The sequence below is a fragment of the Taudactylus pleione genome, unplaced genomic scaffold (genome assembly GCF_031769625.1).
Source record: "Taudactylus pleione unplaced genomic scaffold, aTauple2 ptg001279l, whole genome shotgun sequence".
In the NCBI taxonomy this organism is placed as follows: domain Eukaryota; kingdom Metazoa; phylum Chordata; class Amphibia; order Anura; family Myobatrachidae; genus Taudactylus; species Taudactylus pleione.
In genome coordinates this window covers 1,180,870-1,200,257 of record NW_028285679.1, presented here as the reverse complement: position 1 = coordinate 1,200,257, position 19,388 = coordinate 1,180,870, and the positions used below count along the sequence as shown (strand labels likewise).

The following is a 19,388-nucleotide window of genomic DNA, read 5'->3' as shown; positions in this document are numbered from 1 at the left end:
CTCCCGGATATTATCTGTATGATATAATCACCTCCCGGATATTATCTGTATGATATAAGCACCTCCTGGATATTATTTGTATGATATAAGCACCTCCCGGATATTATCTGTATGATATAAGCACCTCCCGGATATTATCTGTATGATATAAGCACCTCCTGGATATTATTTGTATGATATAAGCACCTCCCGGATAGTATCTGTATGATATAAGCACCTCCCGGATATTATCTGTATGATATAAGCACCTCCCGGATATTATCTGTATGATATAAGCAGTGGCGTAACTAGGGTCTGCGGAGCCCAGGGCAAGTTTCAGATTGGCGCCCCCCCCACACACACCACAAATATATCTTGCGCGCCTACGGCGCGCGCCTAAAATATGGGTGTGGTCACCTACCGGAAGGGGCGTGGCTACTGAATATGGGGCGTGCCAACATGGCACAACACCCATATTTTGGCACATTCCTTTACATTCCATGTGCACCTTACCTCTGCGGTGGTTTCTCACAACGTGGAACCTCTGAAGAAATGTATCCTCCCTGGGACGATGGCGTCTTCAGTCGGTATTCACTATTCATGTAGGTCACATCGTCCGGAAGATGCCTGTTCGTGTGGGAATAATAACAAAGTCATCATCATACAACAGCGGTTCAACCAGCCTCATGCCTCCTGTGTAACTTCCTCTCCCCTGCGTCTCTCAGCCACACCATCATCCCACTGCATCATCCGTCAGCCACACCATAGCCTCCCCCCTGTGTCGTCTCACAGCACACCATGACCGTCACCCTGTGTCATCTCTCAGCATACCATCATCTCCCCCCTGCCTCATCTCTCAACATACCGTCACCTCCCCCCTCCTGCGTTGTCTCTCAGTCACACCATCATCTTCCCCCCGCGTTGTCTCTCAGCACAGACACACTGACACAGATACACACACACACTGACACATATATATACACACACACTGACACATGTATACACACACACACTTATATATATATATATATATATATATATATACATACACACACACTGACATATACACACTGACATATATTCACAATGACGCATATACACACACACACACACACTGACATATACACATACATACACACTGACATATACACATACAGTACATACTGACACATAAACACACACTCAGGGCCGTAGGGAGGGTGGTGCGGCCGGTGCCTCCGCACAGGGCGGAATCCTCTAGTGGCACCGGCCACGAACTGCCCGACTCCGGAGAGGTCTGCAGAAAGTGACCTGCAGTGCTGCGCAGCGCACACCAGCGATGCCGGCGAAGATCACCGCCCTCCACCCACCTCCGAGAGGAAAAGGTAAGCGTTCAGGAGGAGGAGTGGGGTGGGGGTGAGCGAGAGGGGCGGAAGTGCAGCACAGGGCGCACTGCCGTCCTGCTATGGTGCTGCACACACTGACATATACACATACACACACTGACATATATTCACACTGACACATACACACACACTGACATATACACATACAGTACATACTGACACATATACACACACTGACACATATACACACACTGACACATATACACAAACATACACACTGACATATACACATACATACACACTGACACAGATACACACACGCTGACACAGATACACACACGCTGACACAGATACATACATGCTGACACATATATACACACATGCTGACACAGATACATACATGCTGACACAGATACATACATGCTGACACAGATACACACATGCTGACACAGATACATACATGCTGACACCGATACACACGCTGACACATATATACACACATGCTGACACAGATACATACATGCTGACACAGATACACACATGCTGACACATATACACACATGCTGACACAGATACATACATGCTGACACCGATACACATGCTGACACATATATACACACATGCTGACACAGATACATACATGCTGACAGTAACAGATACGCACATGCTGACACAGATACACACATGCTGACAGATACATACATACATGTTGACACAGATACACACACTGACACATATATACACACGCTGATGCATATATACACACATGCTTACACAGATACATACATGCTGACAGTAACACAGGTACACACATGCTGACACAGATACACACATGCTGACACAGATACACACACGCTGACACAGATACATACATGCTGACACATATATACACACATGCTGACACAGATACACACGCTGACACATATATACACACATGCTGATACAGATACACACACACTGACACATATACATACATGCTGACACATATACATACATGCTGACACATATACATACATGCTGACACAGATACACACACACTGACACATATACATACATGCTGACACATATACATACATGCTGATACAGATACACACACACTGACACATATACATACATGCTGACACATATACATACTAGGGGTGAGCGGGTTCGGATTTCTGAAATCCGAACCCCCCCGAGCCCCCCCGATCCGAGTCCGATCCGAGTCAGGCTCGACTTTTCCCGCCTGACTCGGATCTGAAATCGAGGCAAAACGTCATCATCCCGCCTTCCGAGTCTCGCGGGTTTTGGATCCTATATAAGGTACCCGCGTCGGCGCCATTTTCTCACTCGGCTGTGGACAGTGAAGAGGGAGGGTGGGAGTTAGGGCTGTGTAGTGTAGTGTAGTGTAGTGTAGTGCTGCTGTTGTCCACTACTTCAAAGTCCATAGGGGCTGGCTGTGTTGTGCTGTGCTGCTGTTGTTAATAGGGGCTGTGTCCACTACTTCAAAGTCCATAGGGGCTGGCTGGACTGTGTTGTGCAGTCAGTTCTCCATAGGGGCTGTGTCCACTCCAAAGTCCTGTGCAGTGTCCCAGTCCTAAAGGAGTGCTGTAGTGTTGTCCAGGGGGTGCTCTGTCCATCAGGGGTGCTCCCCCCAAGTGCTAAAAAAATAATATATTTTCTGTGTTTGTGAATTGTGTGCGCAGTAGCCGCACGTGCATCAACAAAGTAGTGCCAAGCGTGCGCCTGTGTCATAAGTAAAGGGCCGACTGGCTTGACCGTTAAGGGTGCTGTAACCCCCGAAAGTACACTCCAGTCCAAACCAAAAAAAATTTATTTTCTGTGTTTGTGAATTGTGTGCGCAGTAGCCGCACGTGCATCAACAAAGTAGTGCCAAGCGTGCGCCTGTGTCATAAGTAAAGGGCCGGCTGGCTTGACCGTTAAGGGTGCTGTAACCCCCGAAAGTACACTCCAGTCCAAACCAAAAAAAAAATTATTTTCTGTGTTTGTGAATTGTGTGCGCAGTAGCCGCACGTGCATCAACAAAGTAGTGCCAAGCGTGCACCTGTGTCATAAGTAAAGGGCCGGCTGGCTTGACCGTTAAGGGTGCTGTAACCCCCGAAAGTACACTCCAGTCCAAACCAAAAAAAAAATTATTTTCTGTGTTTGTGAATTGTGTGCGCAGTAGCCGCACGTGCATCAACAAAGTAGTGCCAAGCATGCGCCTGTGTCATAAGTAAAGGGCCGGCTGGCTTGACCGTTAAAGGGTGCTGTAACCCCCAAAGTACACTCCAGTCCAAACCAAAAAAAAAATTATTTTCTGTGTTTGTGAATTGTGTGCGCAGTAGCCGCACGTGCATCAACAAAGTAGTGCCAAGCGTGCGCCTGTGTCATAAGTAAAGGGCCGGCTGGCTTGACCGTTAAAGGGTGCTGTAACCCCCGAAAGTACACTCCAGTCCAAACCAAAAAAAAATTATTTTCTGTGTTTGTGAATTGTGTGCGCAGTAGCCGCACGTGCATCAACAAAGTAGTGCCAAGCGTGCGCCTGTGTCATAAGTAAAGGGCCGGCTGGCTTGACCGTTAAGGGTGCTGTAACCCCCGAAAGTACACTCCAGTCCAAACCAAAAAAAAAATTATTTTCTGTGTTTGTGAATTGTGTGCGCAGTAGCCGCACGTGCATCAACAAAGTAGTGCCAAGCGTGCGCCTGTGTCATAAGTAAAGGGCCGGCTGGCTTGACCGTTAAAGGGTGCTGTAACCCCCGAAAGTACACTCCAGTCCAAACCAAAAAAAAATTATTTTCTGTGTTTGTGAATTGTGTGCGCAGTAGCCGCACGTGCATCAACAAAGTAGTGCCAAGCGTGCGCCTGTGTCATAAGTAAAGGGCCGGCTGGCTTGACCGTTAAGGGTGCTGTAACCCCCGAAAGTACACTCCAGTCCAAACCAAAAAAAAAATTATTTTCTGTGTTTGTGAATTGTGTGCGCAGTAGCTGCACGTGCATCAACAAAGTAGTGCCAAGCGTGCGCCTGTGTCATAAGTAAAGGGCCGGCTGGCTTGACCGTTAAAGGGTGCTGTAACCCCCAAAGTACACTCCAGTCCAAACCAAAAAAAAAATTATTTTCTGTGTTTGTGAATTGTGTGCGCAGTAGCCGCACGTGCATCAACAAAGTAGTGCCAAGCGTGCGCCTGTGTCATAAGTAAAGGGCCGGCTGGCTTGACCGTTAAAGGGTGCTGTAACCCCCGAAAGTACACTCCAGTCCAAACCAAAAAAAAAATTATTTTCTGTGTTTGTGAATTGTGTGCGCAGTAGCCGCACGTGCATCAACAAAGTAGTGCCAAGCGTGCGCCTGTGTCATAAGTAAAGGGCCGGCTGGCTTGACCGTTAAAGGGTGCTGTAACCCCCAAAGTACACTCCAGTCCAAACCAAAAAAAAAATTATTTTCTGTGTTTGTGAATTGTGTGCGCAGTAGCCGCACGTGCATCAACAAAGTAGTGCCAAGCGTGCGCCTGTGTCATAAGTAAAGGGCCGGCTGGCTTGACCGTTAAAGGGTGCTGTAACCCCCGAAAGTACACTCCAGTCCAAACCAAAAAAAAATTATTTTCTGTGTTTGTGAATTGTGTGCGCAGTAGCCGCACGTGCATCAACAAAGTAGTGCCAAGCGTGCGCCTGTGTCATAAGTAAAGGGCCGGCTGGCTTGACCGTTAAAGGGTGCTGTAACCCCCAGAGTACACTCCAGTCCAAACCAAAAAAAAAAATATTTTCTGTGTTTGTGAATTGTGTGCGCAGTAGCCGCACGTGCATCAACAAAGTAGTGCCAAGCGTGCGCCTGTGTCATAAGTAAAGGGCCGGCTGGCTTGACCGTTAAAGGGTGCTGTAACCCCCGAAAGTACACTCCAGTCCAAACCAAAAAAAAATTATTTTCTGTGTTTGTGAATTGTGTGCGCAGTAGCCGCACGTGCATCAACAAAGTAGTGCCAAGCGTGCGCCTGTGTCATAAGTAAAGGGCCGGCTGGCTTGACCGTTAAGGGTGCTGTAACCCCCGAAAGTACACTCCAGTCCAAACCAAAAAAAAAATTATTTTCTGTGTTTGTGAATTGTGTGCGCAGTAGCCGCACGTGCATCAACAAAGTAGTGCCAAGCGTGCGCCTGTGTCATAAGTAAAGGGCCGGCTGGCTTGACCGTTAAAGGGTGCTGTAACCCCCGAAAGTACACTCCAGTCCAAACCAAAAAAAAATTATTTTCTGTGTTTGTGAATTGTGTGCGCAGTAGCCGCACGTGCATCAACAAAGTAGTGCCAAGCGTGCGCCTGTGTCATAAGTAAAGGGCCGGCTGGCTTGACCGTTAAGGGTGCTGTAACCCCCGAAAGTACACTCCAGTCCAAACCAAAAAAAAAATTATTTTCTGTGTTTGTGAATTGTGTGCGCAGTAGCTGCACGTGCATCAACAAAGTAGTGCCAAGCGTGCGCCTGTGTCATAAGTAAAGGGCCGGCTGGCTTGACCGTTAAAGGGTGCTGTAACCCCCAAAGTACACTCCAGTCCAAACCAAAAAAAAAATTATTTTCTGTGTTTGTGAATTGTGTGCGCAGTAGCCGCACGTGCATCAACAAAGTAGTGCCAAGCGTGCGCCTGTGTCATAAGTAAAGGGCCGGCTGGCTTGACCGTTAAAGGGTGCTGTAACCCCCGAAAGTACACTCCAGTCCAAACCAAAAAAAAAATTATTTTCTGTGTTTGTGAATTGTGTGCGCAGTAGCCGCACGTGCATCAACAAAGTAGTGCCAAGCGTGCGCCTGTGTCATAAGTAAAGGGCCGGCTGGCTTGACCGTTAAAGGGTGCTGTAACCCCCAAAGTACACTCCAGTCCAAACCAAAAAAAAAATTATTTTCTGTGTTTGTGAATTGTGTGCGCAGTAGCCGCACGTGCATCAACAAAGTAGTGCCAAGCGTGCGCCTGTGTCATAAGTAAAGGGCCGGCTGGCTTGACCGTTAAAGGGTGCTGTAACCCCCGAAAGTACACTCCAGTCCAAACCAAAAAAAAATTATTTTCTGTGTTTGTGAATTGTGTGCGCAGTAGCCGCACGTGCATCAACAAAGTAGTGCCAAGCGTGCGCCTGTGTCATAAGTAAAGGGCCGGCTGGCTTGACCGTTAAGGGTGCTGTAACCCCCGAAAGTACACTCCAGTCCAAACCAAAAAAAAAATTATTTTCTGTGTTTGTGAATTGTGTGCGCAGTAGCCGCACGTGCATCAACAAAGTAGTGCCAAGCGTGCGCCTGTGTCATAAGTAAAGGGCCGGCTGGCTTGACCGTTAAAGGGTGCTGTAACCCCCGAAAGTACACTCCAGTCCAAACCCCCAAAAAAATTATTTTCTGTGTTTAGCCGCACGTATATATCAAATCGATATAACATAAATGGAGGACCAAACTTTCTCCGATAAAAATAAAATAGAGAAAGATCAAGAACCACTTCCTCCTAGTGCTGAAGCTGCTGCCACTAGTCATGACATAGACGATAACATGCCATCAACGTCGTCTGCCAAGGCCGATGCCCAATGTCATAGTAGAGGGCACATACAATCCCAAATGGCAAAGTTCAGGAAAATGACCTTGAAAAAGACATTTAAATCAGCTGAAGAGAAACGTAAACTTGCCAATATGCCATTTACGACACGGAGTGGCAAGGAACGGCTAAGGTCGATCCCTAGTATGTTCATGACTAGTGGTTCAGCTTCACATGACGATGGAAGCCCTCCTCCCACTAAAAAAATCAAAAGAGTTAAGCTGGCAAAAGCACAGCGAAGAACTGTGCTTTCTAAGAAGATATCACAAATCCCCAAGGAGAGTCCAAGTGTGGTGGTGGTTGCGATGCCTGACCTTCCCAGCACTGGACGGGAAGAGGTGGCTCTTTCCACCATTTGCACGCCCCCTGCAAGTGCTGAAAGGAGCACCCACAGTCCACTTGCTGATATGCAAATTGAAGATGTCACTGTTGAAGTACAACAGGATGAGGATACTGGTGTAGCTGGCGCTGAGGAGGAAGTTGGCGAGGAGGATTCTGATGGTGATGTGGTTTGTTTAAATCAGGCTCCGGGGGAGACAGTTGTTGTCCGTGGGATGAAAAAGCCCATCACGGTCATGCCTGGGCAGAAGACCAAACATTCCACCTCTTTGGTCTGGCAATATTTCTATCCAAATCCGGACAACAACTGTCTTGCCATATGTACCATATGTAAAGGTGAAATAAGTAGGGGTAGGGACATCAACCACCTAGGAACATCCTCCCTTATACGGCACCTGCAGCGCGTTCATAAAAAGTTACTGTCAAGTTCAGAAACTTTGGCTAAGACCGTAAGCAGTCCAGGGACACCTAAATCCCGTTGTCCTGTTGTATCCAAGCGCCTGCAAACCACACCGTCAACTCCCTCCTCGTCAATTTCCTCCTTAGTCAGGATCGGAAGTAGTCCTGCAGGCCATGTCACTGGCATGACTGACTCTCCTATCCGGGATTCCTCTGGAGGATCCTGCATTGCTACGCCTACTGCTGCCGCTGCTGCTGTTGCTGCTGCTGGGAGTCGTTCATCATCCCAGAGAGGAAGTAGGAACACCACTACTTTTACTAAACAATTGACCCTCCAACAGTCCTTAGCGAGGAGGATGAAGTACGACAGCAGTCATCCTGAAGCAAAACGTATAACTGAGGCCTTGACTGCTATGTTGGTGTTAGACGTGCGTCCGGTATCCGCCATTAGTGCAGTGGGATTTAGACAATTGATGGAGGTAGTGTGTCCCCGGTTCCAAATCCCGTCTAGATTCCACTTCACTAGGCAGGCGATACCGAGACTGTACAGAAACGTCAGAAAAAGTGTCCTCAGTGTCCTGAAAAATGCCGTTGTACACAATGTCCACTTAACCACGGACATGTGGACAAGTGGAACAGGGCAGACTAAGGACTATATGACTGTGACAGCCCACTGGGTAGATGTATCACCTTACGCAGCAACAGCAGCAGCGTCACCAGTAGCAGCATCTCAGAAATGCCAGCTCGTTACAAGGCAGGCTACGCTGTGTATCACCGGTTTCAGTAAGAGGCACACCGCCGACAACCTCTTAGAGAAACTGAGGGAAATCATCGCCCAGTGGCTTACCCCACTTAGACTCTCCTGGGGATTTGTGATATCTGACAACGCCACCAATATTGTGCGGGCATTACACCTGGGCAAATTCCAGCACGTCCCATGTTTTGCTCACACAATAAACTTGGTGGTGCAGAATTTTCTGAAAAGCGACAGGGGCGTGCAGGAGACGCTTTGGGTGGCCCGAAAAATTTCTGGCCACTTTCGCCATTCAGCGACTGCGTGCCGAAGACTGGAGCGCCAGCAAACACTCTTGAACCTGCCCCGCCATCACCTGAAGCAAGAGGTTGTGACGCGGTGGAACTCAACCCTCTATATGCTTCAGAGGATGGAGGAGCAGCAAAAGGCCATACAAGCCTATACATCCACCTATGACATAGGCAAAGGAGGGGGTATGCACCTGACTCAAGCGCAGTGGAGAATGATTTCCGTGTTGTGCAAGGTTCTCCAGCCCTTCGAACTTGCCACACGTGAAGTCAGTTCAGACACTGCCAGCTTGAGTCAGGTCATTCCCCTCATCAGGCTTTTGCAGAAGCAGCTGGAGAAAGTGAAGGAGGAGCTAAGACGGAGCGATTCCGCTCGGCATGTGGGACTTGTGGATGAAGCCCTTCATTCGCTTTGCCAGGATTCCAGGGTGGTCAATCTGTTGAAATCAGACCACTACGTTTTGGCCACCGTGCTCGATCCTAGGTTTAAAGCCTATGTGGTGTCTCTCTTTCCGGCCGACACAAGCCTGCAGAGGTGCAAAGACCTGCTGGTGAACACACTGTCAGCTGAAGCGGAACGTGACACGTCAACGGCTCCTTCTTCATTTTCTCCTGCAACTGGGGCTGCCAGGAAAAAACTTAGGTATCCTAAGCAACCCGCTGGCGGTGATGCAGGGCAGGCAGGACCAAGTTTGGACATCTGGTCCGGACTGAAGGACCTGGCAACAATTTCTGACATGTCTACTGTCACTGCATATGATACTGTCACCATTGACAGAATGGTGGAGGATTACATCGGTGACAGCATCCAAGTAGGCATGGCAGACAGTCCATACCTGTACTGGCAGGAAAAAGAGGCAATTTGGAGGCCCCTGTACAAACTGGCTCTATTTTACCTGAGTTGCCCCCCCTCCAGTGTGTACTCCGAAAGAGTGTTTAGTGCAGCCGGGAACCTTGTCAGCGAAAGGCGTAGGAGGTTGCTTCCACAGAATGTGGAGAAGATGATGTTCATCAAAATGAATTATCAGCTCTTCCAGGGAGACCAGCCTCCAGAAGGTACAGAGGGACCTGTGGTGGTGGATTCAAGTGGGGACGAGTTAATACTTTGTGAGGATGAGGATGTACACACTGAAGAGGGTGAGGAATCGGTGGATGAGGAGGATGAGGATGACATCTTGCCTCCATAGAGCCAGTTTGTGCAGGGACACATTAATTGCCAGCTTGTTTTGTGGGGGCCCAAACGAACCAATCATTTCAGCCACAGTTGTGTGGCAGACCCTGGCGCTGAAATGATTGGTTTGTTAAAGTGTGCATGTCCTGTTTATACAACATAAGGGTGGGTGGGAGGGCCCAAGGACAATTCCATCTTGCACCTCTTTTTTTTCTTTGCATTATGTACAGTTTGGGGCCTAGTTTTTCAAACTGCCATCCTGTCTGCCACTGCAGTTTTACGCCTAGATGGGTCACGTGTTTGTGCCGCCCACTCGTGTCGCTTAGCATAGTCATCCAGCTACCTCGGTGCAACGTTTTGGACATAAAAACACTATTGTGAGGTGTGAGGTGTTCAGAATAGACTGGAAATGAGTGGAAATTAAGGTTATTGAGGTTAATAATAGCATAGGAGCAGAAAAACCTACAAATTCTGTGATTTTAGCTGTTTTTATGCTTTTTAAAAAAAAAATACAGATCCAAAACACAAAACCCAGAACCCAAAACACGGAAGGGTGGTTTTGGCAAAACCAATCCAGATCCAAAACACGAAGAAAGATCCAGATCCAAAACCAAAACACAAAACACGAAAAGTGGCCGGTGCACACCCCTAATACATACATGCTGACACAGATACACACACACTGACACATATACATACATGCTGACACATATACATACATGCTGACACAGATACACACACACTGACACAGATACACACATGCTGACACAGATACATACATGCTGACACAGATACACACATGCTGACACTGATACACACGCTGACACATATATACACATATACACACATGCTGACACATATACATACATGCTGACACAGATACACACATGCTGACACAGATACACACATGCTGACACAGATACACACATGCTGACACAGATACATACATGCTGACACAGATACACACATGCTTACACATATACATACATGCTGACACAGATACACACATGCTTACACAGATACATACATGCTGACACATATACATACATGCTGACACAGATACACACATGCTGACACAGATACACACATGCTGACACAGATACATGCATGCTGACACAGATACACACATGCTGACAGATACATACATGCTGACACATATATACACACATGCTGACAAATATATAAATACATGCTGACACAGATACACACATGCTGACACATATACATACATGCTGACACAGATACACACATGCTGACACAGATACATACATGCTGACACAGATACACACATGCTGACACAGATACACACATGCTGACACATATATACACACATGCTGACACAGATACACACATGCTGACACAGATACATACATGCTGACACATATATACACACATGCTGATACAGATACACACACACTGACACATATACATACATGCTGACACATATACATACATGCTGACACATATACATACATGCTGACACATATACATACATGCTGACACAGATACACACACACTGACACATATACATACATGCTGACACATATACATACATGCTGACACATATACATACATGCTGACACATATACATACATGCTGACACAGATACACACACACTGACACAGATACACACATGCTGACACAGATACATACATGCTGACACAGATACACACATGCTGACACTGATACACATGCTGACACATATACACACATGCTGACACATATACATACATGCTGACACAGATACACACATGCTGACACATATACACACATGCTGACACAGATACACACATGCTGACACAGATACATACATGCTGACACAGATACACACATGCTTACACATATACATACATGCTGACACAGATACACACATGCTTACACAGATACATACATGCTGACACATATACATACATGCTGACACAGATACACACATGCTGACACAGATACACACATGCTGACACAGATACATACATGCTGACACAGATACATGCATGCTGACACAGATACACGCATGCTGACAGATACATACATGCTGACACATATATACACACATGCTGACAAATATATAAATACATGCTGACACAGATACACACATGCTGACACATATACATACATGCTGACACAGATACACACATGCTGACACAGATACATACATGCTGACACATATACACACATGCTGACAGTAACACAGATACACACATGTTGACACAGATACACACATACTGACACTGATACACACGCTGACACATATATACACACACTGATGCATATACACACACGCTGACACATATACACACATGCTGACAGTAACACAGATACACACATGTTGACAGATACATATATGCTGACACATATATACACACATGCTGACACATATACATACATGCTGACACAGATACACACATGCTGACACACAGTGCCGCCATCAGGGGGGGACTGTCGGGACTACTGTACCGGGCCCGGGCACTCCGCCAAACAAGGGGGGCCCGGCCCGCTCCTACCACCCACCCGCCGCTATTGCTTGAGCAAGGCAAAGGGGCCTCCTGTCTGATGCCCGCCCACCGCAAATGAATGGGGACCCCCGCCGCTACTGCCTCGCCCAGCATGTAAGCGGTGCCTGACCTGTGACTGTCCGCAGGATCAATAAAGTTTATTATCCGGCGCGCGTCATGATGTCAACGCGCCACTAAAGAAGAGAGAGAGAGGACAGAGGAGCCGCAGCGCCCTTCTAGACAACCATGGAGCAGAAGCCTGGACCTAACCTGGAATTAAAGGTAAGTTAATTCATATGCTGCCTGGCTGGGGAAGAAGGGGACAGGCTGGACCAACACTGTGTGCAGTATGCAGTGAGGCAGAAGGGGGCTGGAAACGTCAGATTAGTCACATAGGCTATATAGAATTAATAAAAAAAATGTGTAAATATATATGTGTGTATACACTTATATATATATATATATATATATAGAGTGTGTGTATATATATATATATATATATATATATATCTGTATGTATATATATATATATATGTGTGTGTGTGTGTGTATATATATATATATATATATATATATATATATCTGTATGTATATATATATATATATATGTGTGTGTGTGTGTGTATATATATATTTATATAGTGTGTGTGTATGTGTGTATATACGTATGTACATATATAGTGTGTGTATGTGTGTATATACGTATGTATATATATAGTGTGTGTATGTGTGTGTGTATATATATATATATATATGTGTGTGTTTGGGTTTGTGTGTGTGTATATATATTTATATGTGTGTGCATATAATATATATATATATATATAGTGTGTGTTTGTGTATATTAGGGGTGTGCACCGGCCACTTTTCGTGTTTTGTGTTTTGGATCTGGATCTTTCTTCGTGTTTTGGATCTGGATTGGTTTTGCCAAAACCACCCTTCCGTGTTTTGGGTTCTGGGTTTTGTGTTTTGGATCTGGATTTTTTCTTAAAAAATTAAAAAAAACGCTAAAATCACATAAAATGGGCCTTTTTTTGTTCCTACGCTATTAATAACCCCAATAACATTAATTTCCACTCTATTCTGAACACCTCACACCTCACAATATTGTTTTTAGGCCAAAAGGTTGCACCGAGGTAGCTGGATGACTATGCTAAGCGACACAAGTGGGCGGCACAAACACGTGGCCCATCTAGGAGTGGCACTGCAGTGGCAGACAGGAAGCCAATCAGCGTTATGGTGCCCATTTGCATGTAGCACGAACCCGGGAGATCCGTGCTACATGCATCTGTGTGATTGGCACAGAGCAATGACAGGTCCGTGAGACCCGTCTGTGCTGCTGTGGTAAAAAAAAAAAAAAAAAAACCTGTGTAAAAAAAGAAAAAAACGGCGTGCACCCCCCCAAAAAAGAGCAACCAGCCCCGGGCATTAGTAACCCAGTGCTGGGTGTGCTTAAATACAGGGGACAAACGACGTAGGGGTCCCCTGTACTTAAGCACAACCAGCACCGGGCTAGTCAGAACCAGCGCTGGTTGCCAAAATATGGGGGACAAACGACGTAGGGGTCTCCCGTATTCTGCGCAACCAGCTCTGGGCTCTGATCCGGTCCTGGTTCTGGAAATACAGGGGAAAAAAATTAGTAGGGTTCCCCTGTATGTTCCAGAACCAGCACTGGACTTTTTCTAGCGGGGGGCTGATGCCACAGCCAGGGGAGCCCTTTCACCGGGCCCCCCAGCCGCAGCATCAGCCCTGACCGCTAGTCAGCCCAGGCCGGGGATCCCTGGAGAGCTGGGGACCCCCCCAATAAAGGGGTCACCCTCTCCAGGGCACCCCAGGCCCAGGCTGATAGCCCGGGGCTATCCCCGCCACCCCTGGTGGCGGTGGGTGGAGGGTTGATTGTGTGATGTGGTGTAAATAAAGAATATCAAACATTGTCTTTACAAGTAGAACTGCAAGTCCCAGCTAGCCTGTCCCGCATGCTGGTACTTGGAGAACCACAAGTACCAGCATGCAGGGCATTAAGGGCCCACTAGTACCTGTAGTTCACCTGTAAAAAAAATGTTTAAAAAAACACAGGACACACACACCGTGACAGTATAAGTTTATTAAACATACATACACACACACATGTACACATACTCACCTATGTAACCCTGTAGCATCGGTCCACTTGTCCGGTAAAGTATCCATAGGGGACCTGTGAAAAAAAACATACTCACCATCTCCTATGCGAGGTTCTGTCCTCTTCGTTCCAAAGTAGGCATCCCCGGACTTGGCAAACAAACAAAACGAAAACGCGATCCACGAACTTAGTACCGTTCTATAGAACGGTACTTCCCGAATGAGAGCTTAGCGGCGGGGTATCACCATGGAAACCCCGCTGCTAAGCGTTCATTGGCTGAGAGAGGTCATCTCCCGTCTCTCAGCCAATGAACGGCTCCCTCCATTGTAGTCAATGGTGGGAGCCGCAGGGTAAACTTTAATAACCAGAGCTGGTTGCGCAGAATACGGGGGACCCCTACGTCATTTGTCCCCCGTATTTTGGCAACCAGCGCTGGTTCTGACTAGCCCGGTGCTGGTTGTGCTTAAGTACAGGGGACCCCTACGTCGTTTGTCCCCTGTATTTAAGCACACCCAGCACTGGGTCACTAATGCCCGGGGCTGGTTGCTCTTTTTTTTGGGGGGGGGGGGGGGGCACGCCATTTTTTTCTTTTTTTACACAGGTTTTTTTTTTTTTTTTCATCACAGCAGCACAGACGGGTCTCACGGACCTGTCATTGCTCTGCTGTGTCAATGACACAGATGCAAGTAGCACGGATCTCCTGGTCCGTGCGTGCATCTGTGTCATTGAAATACACAGCAGCACAGACGGGTCTCACTGACCCATCTGTGCTCTGTGTCACTGTCAGTCACACAGATGCATGTAGCACGGATCTCACGAGTCCGTGCTACATGCAAATGAGCACCATAATGCTGATTGGCTGAGAGCCATGACAGACGGCTGTGTCAGCCAATCAGCACTTTGCCCATTAAAGGCAAAGGCATTTTTTTTTAAATGGCCGCTCGAGGCAAAACCTCGAGATCCGACAGCAGATCTCGAGGTTTTGCCTCTCAAGAGGGATCCGGGGCAGACAGGGAGATCCGGATCCCCGAAGTTCGGGTGGGTTCGGTTCTCAGGGAACCGAACCCGCTCATCCCTAGTGTGTATATGTATGTGTATGTATGTATATATATATATATATAGGTGTATATATATATATATATAGGTGTATATATAAATAAAATGTGGTTTTATTTATCTGTTTGGGGACATAACATTGGCATCTAGCAGCAGCAAACCAGGAACATGCTGCATTTCTATATACATGGTGTAAGGAGGGTGTACTAGCCGTACCTGCCATCGGCTGCAGCCCGCGCCCTTCTCCGCCTCACGGTTTTTGTAATGTATGGGAAGGGGTGGGCCCTGCCTATTTTGAGTGTCCCGGGCCCCACAACTTCTGATGGCAGCCCTGCTGACACATATACACACATGCTGATACATATATACACACGCTGATGCATATACACACATGCTGACACAGATACACACATGCTGACACAGATACACACATGCTGACACAGATAGACACATGCTGACACAGATACACACATGCTGACACAGATCCACACATGCACATTCTGACACAGATACACACATGCTGACACATGCACACACATGCTGACACAGATACACACATGCTGACACAGATACACACATGCTGACACATGCACACACATGCTGACACAGATACACACATGCTGACACATGCACACACATGCTGACACAGATACACACATGCTGACACAGATACACACATGCTGACACATGCACACACATGCTGACACAGATACACACATGCTGACACATATATACACACGCTGATGCATATACACACATGCTGACACAGATACATACATGCTGACTGTAACACAGATACACACATGCTGACACATATATACACACGCTGATGCATATACACACATGCTGACACAGATACATACATGCTGACTGTAACACAGATACACACATGCTGACACAGATACACACATGCACATGCTGAAACAGATACACACATGCTGACACAGATACACACATGCTGACACATGCACACACATGCTGAGACAGATACACACATGCTGACACATATATACACACGCTGATGCATATACACACATGCTGACACAGATACACACATGCTGACACAGATACACACATGCTGACACATGCTGACACAGATACACACATGCTGACACAGATACACACATGCTGACACATGCTGACACAGATACACACATGCTGACACAGATACACACATGCTGACACAGATACACACATGCTGACACATGCTGACACAGATACACACATGCGGGCTCCCCCTGTTGTTTCTGGCACTTTTTTTTTCCTAAACAGAGAGCAGCAGCAGCGGGGCACTGAAGGGGCACTGAAGGGGGTCGAGATGGTATGGTGGTGTGTGAATGTTGGGGGGTTGAGTGGGCCCCCAGAGATATCACTGTAAAATTTCTGTTACAGGCCCTGGGACCTGGCCTGCCTTCCTAGTTTAAGCTAATGTCAGACATGCCGGCCCAGGTCTACTCTGTCCCACGTTAGGCCCGAGCATTGCCCTTCTGTGTCGGCTGTATTATCTGCATGCACATGGATCAGTGTCTGGATAAAAGTTCAGTTCTTCATTCACAGCATACACTCTTAAGGTGGGTACACACCTGACAGATATATCTGCAGATGATGGTCATTCATACCCACTGAACGGCCATCATCTGCTTGTGCCCTCGGGTCCCGGCGGCCAGGGGGCGGGAACTGGCGGCCGGTGAGTCAGTTTGGGGGTGTGTCCCACCCCCCTCCTCGCGGCTGCCGCTGTGTGTGTACGGGCGGTCTGCAGACATATCTGTCCATCGGCTGTGCAGCACAGCCAATGCGATATGTCGGTGAACGATGACGTTCACCGACATATCGCGGGTACACACTGGCTGACGTGCAGCAGATATATTGGCCGATCAATTGATCGGCCAATGTATCTGTCAGTGTGTACCCACCATTACACACTCTCTCCCCTTCCCCCCCCCCCCTCCTCTCTCTCTTCCTTTCCCTCCCCTCTCACTCTATGGTTGGGGTTAATATTCCCGTTCTATGTCCATGTAGATAGTAAGGGCCTCATTTATCAATGAGTTTATCACTCAAAACTAGTGATAAATGTCCCTGTGTATGATAAATGGTGCTCAGCCAATCAGCTCCTAACTGTCACTTGTTAGAAAAATTACAGTTAGGAGCTGATTGGCTGAGCACCATTTATCATACACAGGGACATTTATCACTAGTTTTGAGTGATAAACTCGTTGATAAATGAGGCTGTAGTGGTAGCTCACCGGCCTTGCCTCTCCTCCTGCCGTCACGGGTCACATGGTTGTGACGTAAGAGGTCCTTCTACCAACTTGGATCTAGCATCAACCCTCACTCCATCTTTCTCTCTCTTTCCTACTCTCAGCTATTATGTTAAGCCCCCTTGTTTTTTTTCTGCCTATCTCCCCCACTGATACTCTCCCTTTATGTCCCAGTGAACCCGTTTAACCCACTTTAATCCCTCCTTCAGAGACCTCAGATGGGTTGGGTAAGGGATGCCGGCAGTCAGAATACTGACAGCAGCATCCCGACAGTCAGAATCCCGACCAGATAGGGTAAGTGTCCTAACCCTCTGTCACAGTGTGCCGGACACCGGGCGTAACAGCACTGGGGTCCTGATCAGCGGCGGCCAGCAGGCGGGGAGTCCCCGGCACTCGCTGCAAGTATCTTTCTTCGTGCTGGGCTGATGTAGGTGGCCGCAGCTCCCCCTAGGGGTGCACGCCAACCTGCAGGAAGATTTAAAGGGCCAAGCACACTCCCCTAGTGACATCACAGGAGGCGCCGAATTCAGCTTTCTGGGTGCACTCCTGTGCCAGTGTATAGTCTCTCATATCATACTCCAGCATTCCTGTCTCTAGTGATCCCTTTGACTTGTTACAGACCTTTGGCTTGCTTGTGACCTGATTCCATCGCTGGTACTTCACTTGGTATGCTAGTTCTGACCTTGGTCTTGTTCCTGACTCTAAATTGTCTGATCCCTGGTACTGTCTAGTTCATCGGATTCTGATGCGGTTTGTTGAGTACGTTTGTACCCCTCCATTGTACACTGCTCCATTCCAGAGTATACCAGTACCTGTATCAGGGAACCAAGTCTGAGGGCCGTGACCTGTGTGTCGGAAGCAGCTAAGTCCAAACCTCCTTACAGGGGTCCTTGGTGAACACCGCCGACACAATAGACTTCGCGCCTCAGTACTGGGTCTCGCCAATCCCGGGCTAGCATCTACTATTCATCCATGAGTTGTGACACCCTCCCACTATCCTACCTTTCCCACAGCCTAACCCTCCCCTTTGCAGCCTAACCCTCCCCCCGAAGCCTAGCCCTAACCCTCCCTATGCTGGGCACTCCCCCTGAGTGATGCAATTGGGATTTCCTGATAGGCCGCGGCCAATTTGTTAGGCGTTGCTGCGCAAGGTGGGCTGAAGAATGAGCACCGGGTGTCGCCTCTGTGTCCCATACTGTTCATATTAATTTGTTAGGTGAATTTGGGAGTACGGGGGGTGTTGGGAGTCAAGTTTGTATAAACACGTTTGTCTTATTTACAGTTCTCTCATAAGTGCATATTTATGAATTATAGAGTATTAAATGGAACTGGCTCCTCCAGATCTTTCATGCTGCATAAGAGATCTGGAGATGCGATGAACAATCCAATGCAGCGCTATGCGGAGGTGGGGTTGCAGCATATCGGGCGGTCGGGCATTTGATTGTTCCATGTGTGGGGACTGCCCGATATGCCGGCCATCGGATTGGCCGTCGCATCGCCGGCTACACATCGTACCATGTGCTGGCTTATCCCTCCCATATTTCTAGCAGTGTTACTTACCTTTCCAGTCACCAGCTTCTGCGCTTGTGTGCCCTCACTCTCCTTGGGGAAATTTTTCCTCAAATGTCCCCTGAACCTACCACCCTCCAGTGTCAGAGCATGTCCTCTTGTTCT

The 19,388-nt window shown here is 47.5% G+C and overlaps 1 protein-coding gene across 1 annotated transcript in view; it reads left to right on the top strand.

Moving 5' to 3' along the window:
• The window catches only part of LOC148443410 (interferon-induced GTP-binding protein Mx3-like), a 94,197-nt gene that overhangs the window by 11,008 nt on the left and 63,801 nt on the right, over positions 1 to 19,388 (top strand). The gene's annotated exons all lie outside the window — the stretch shown is intronic.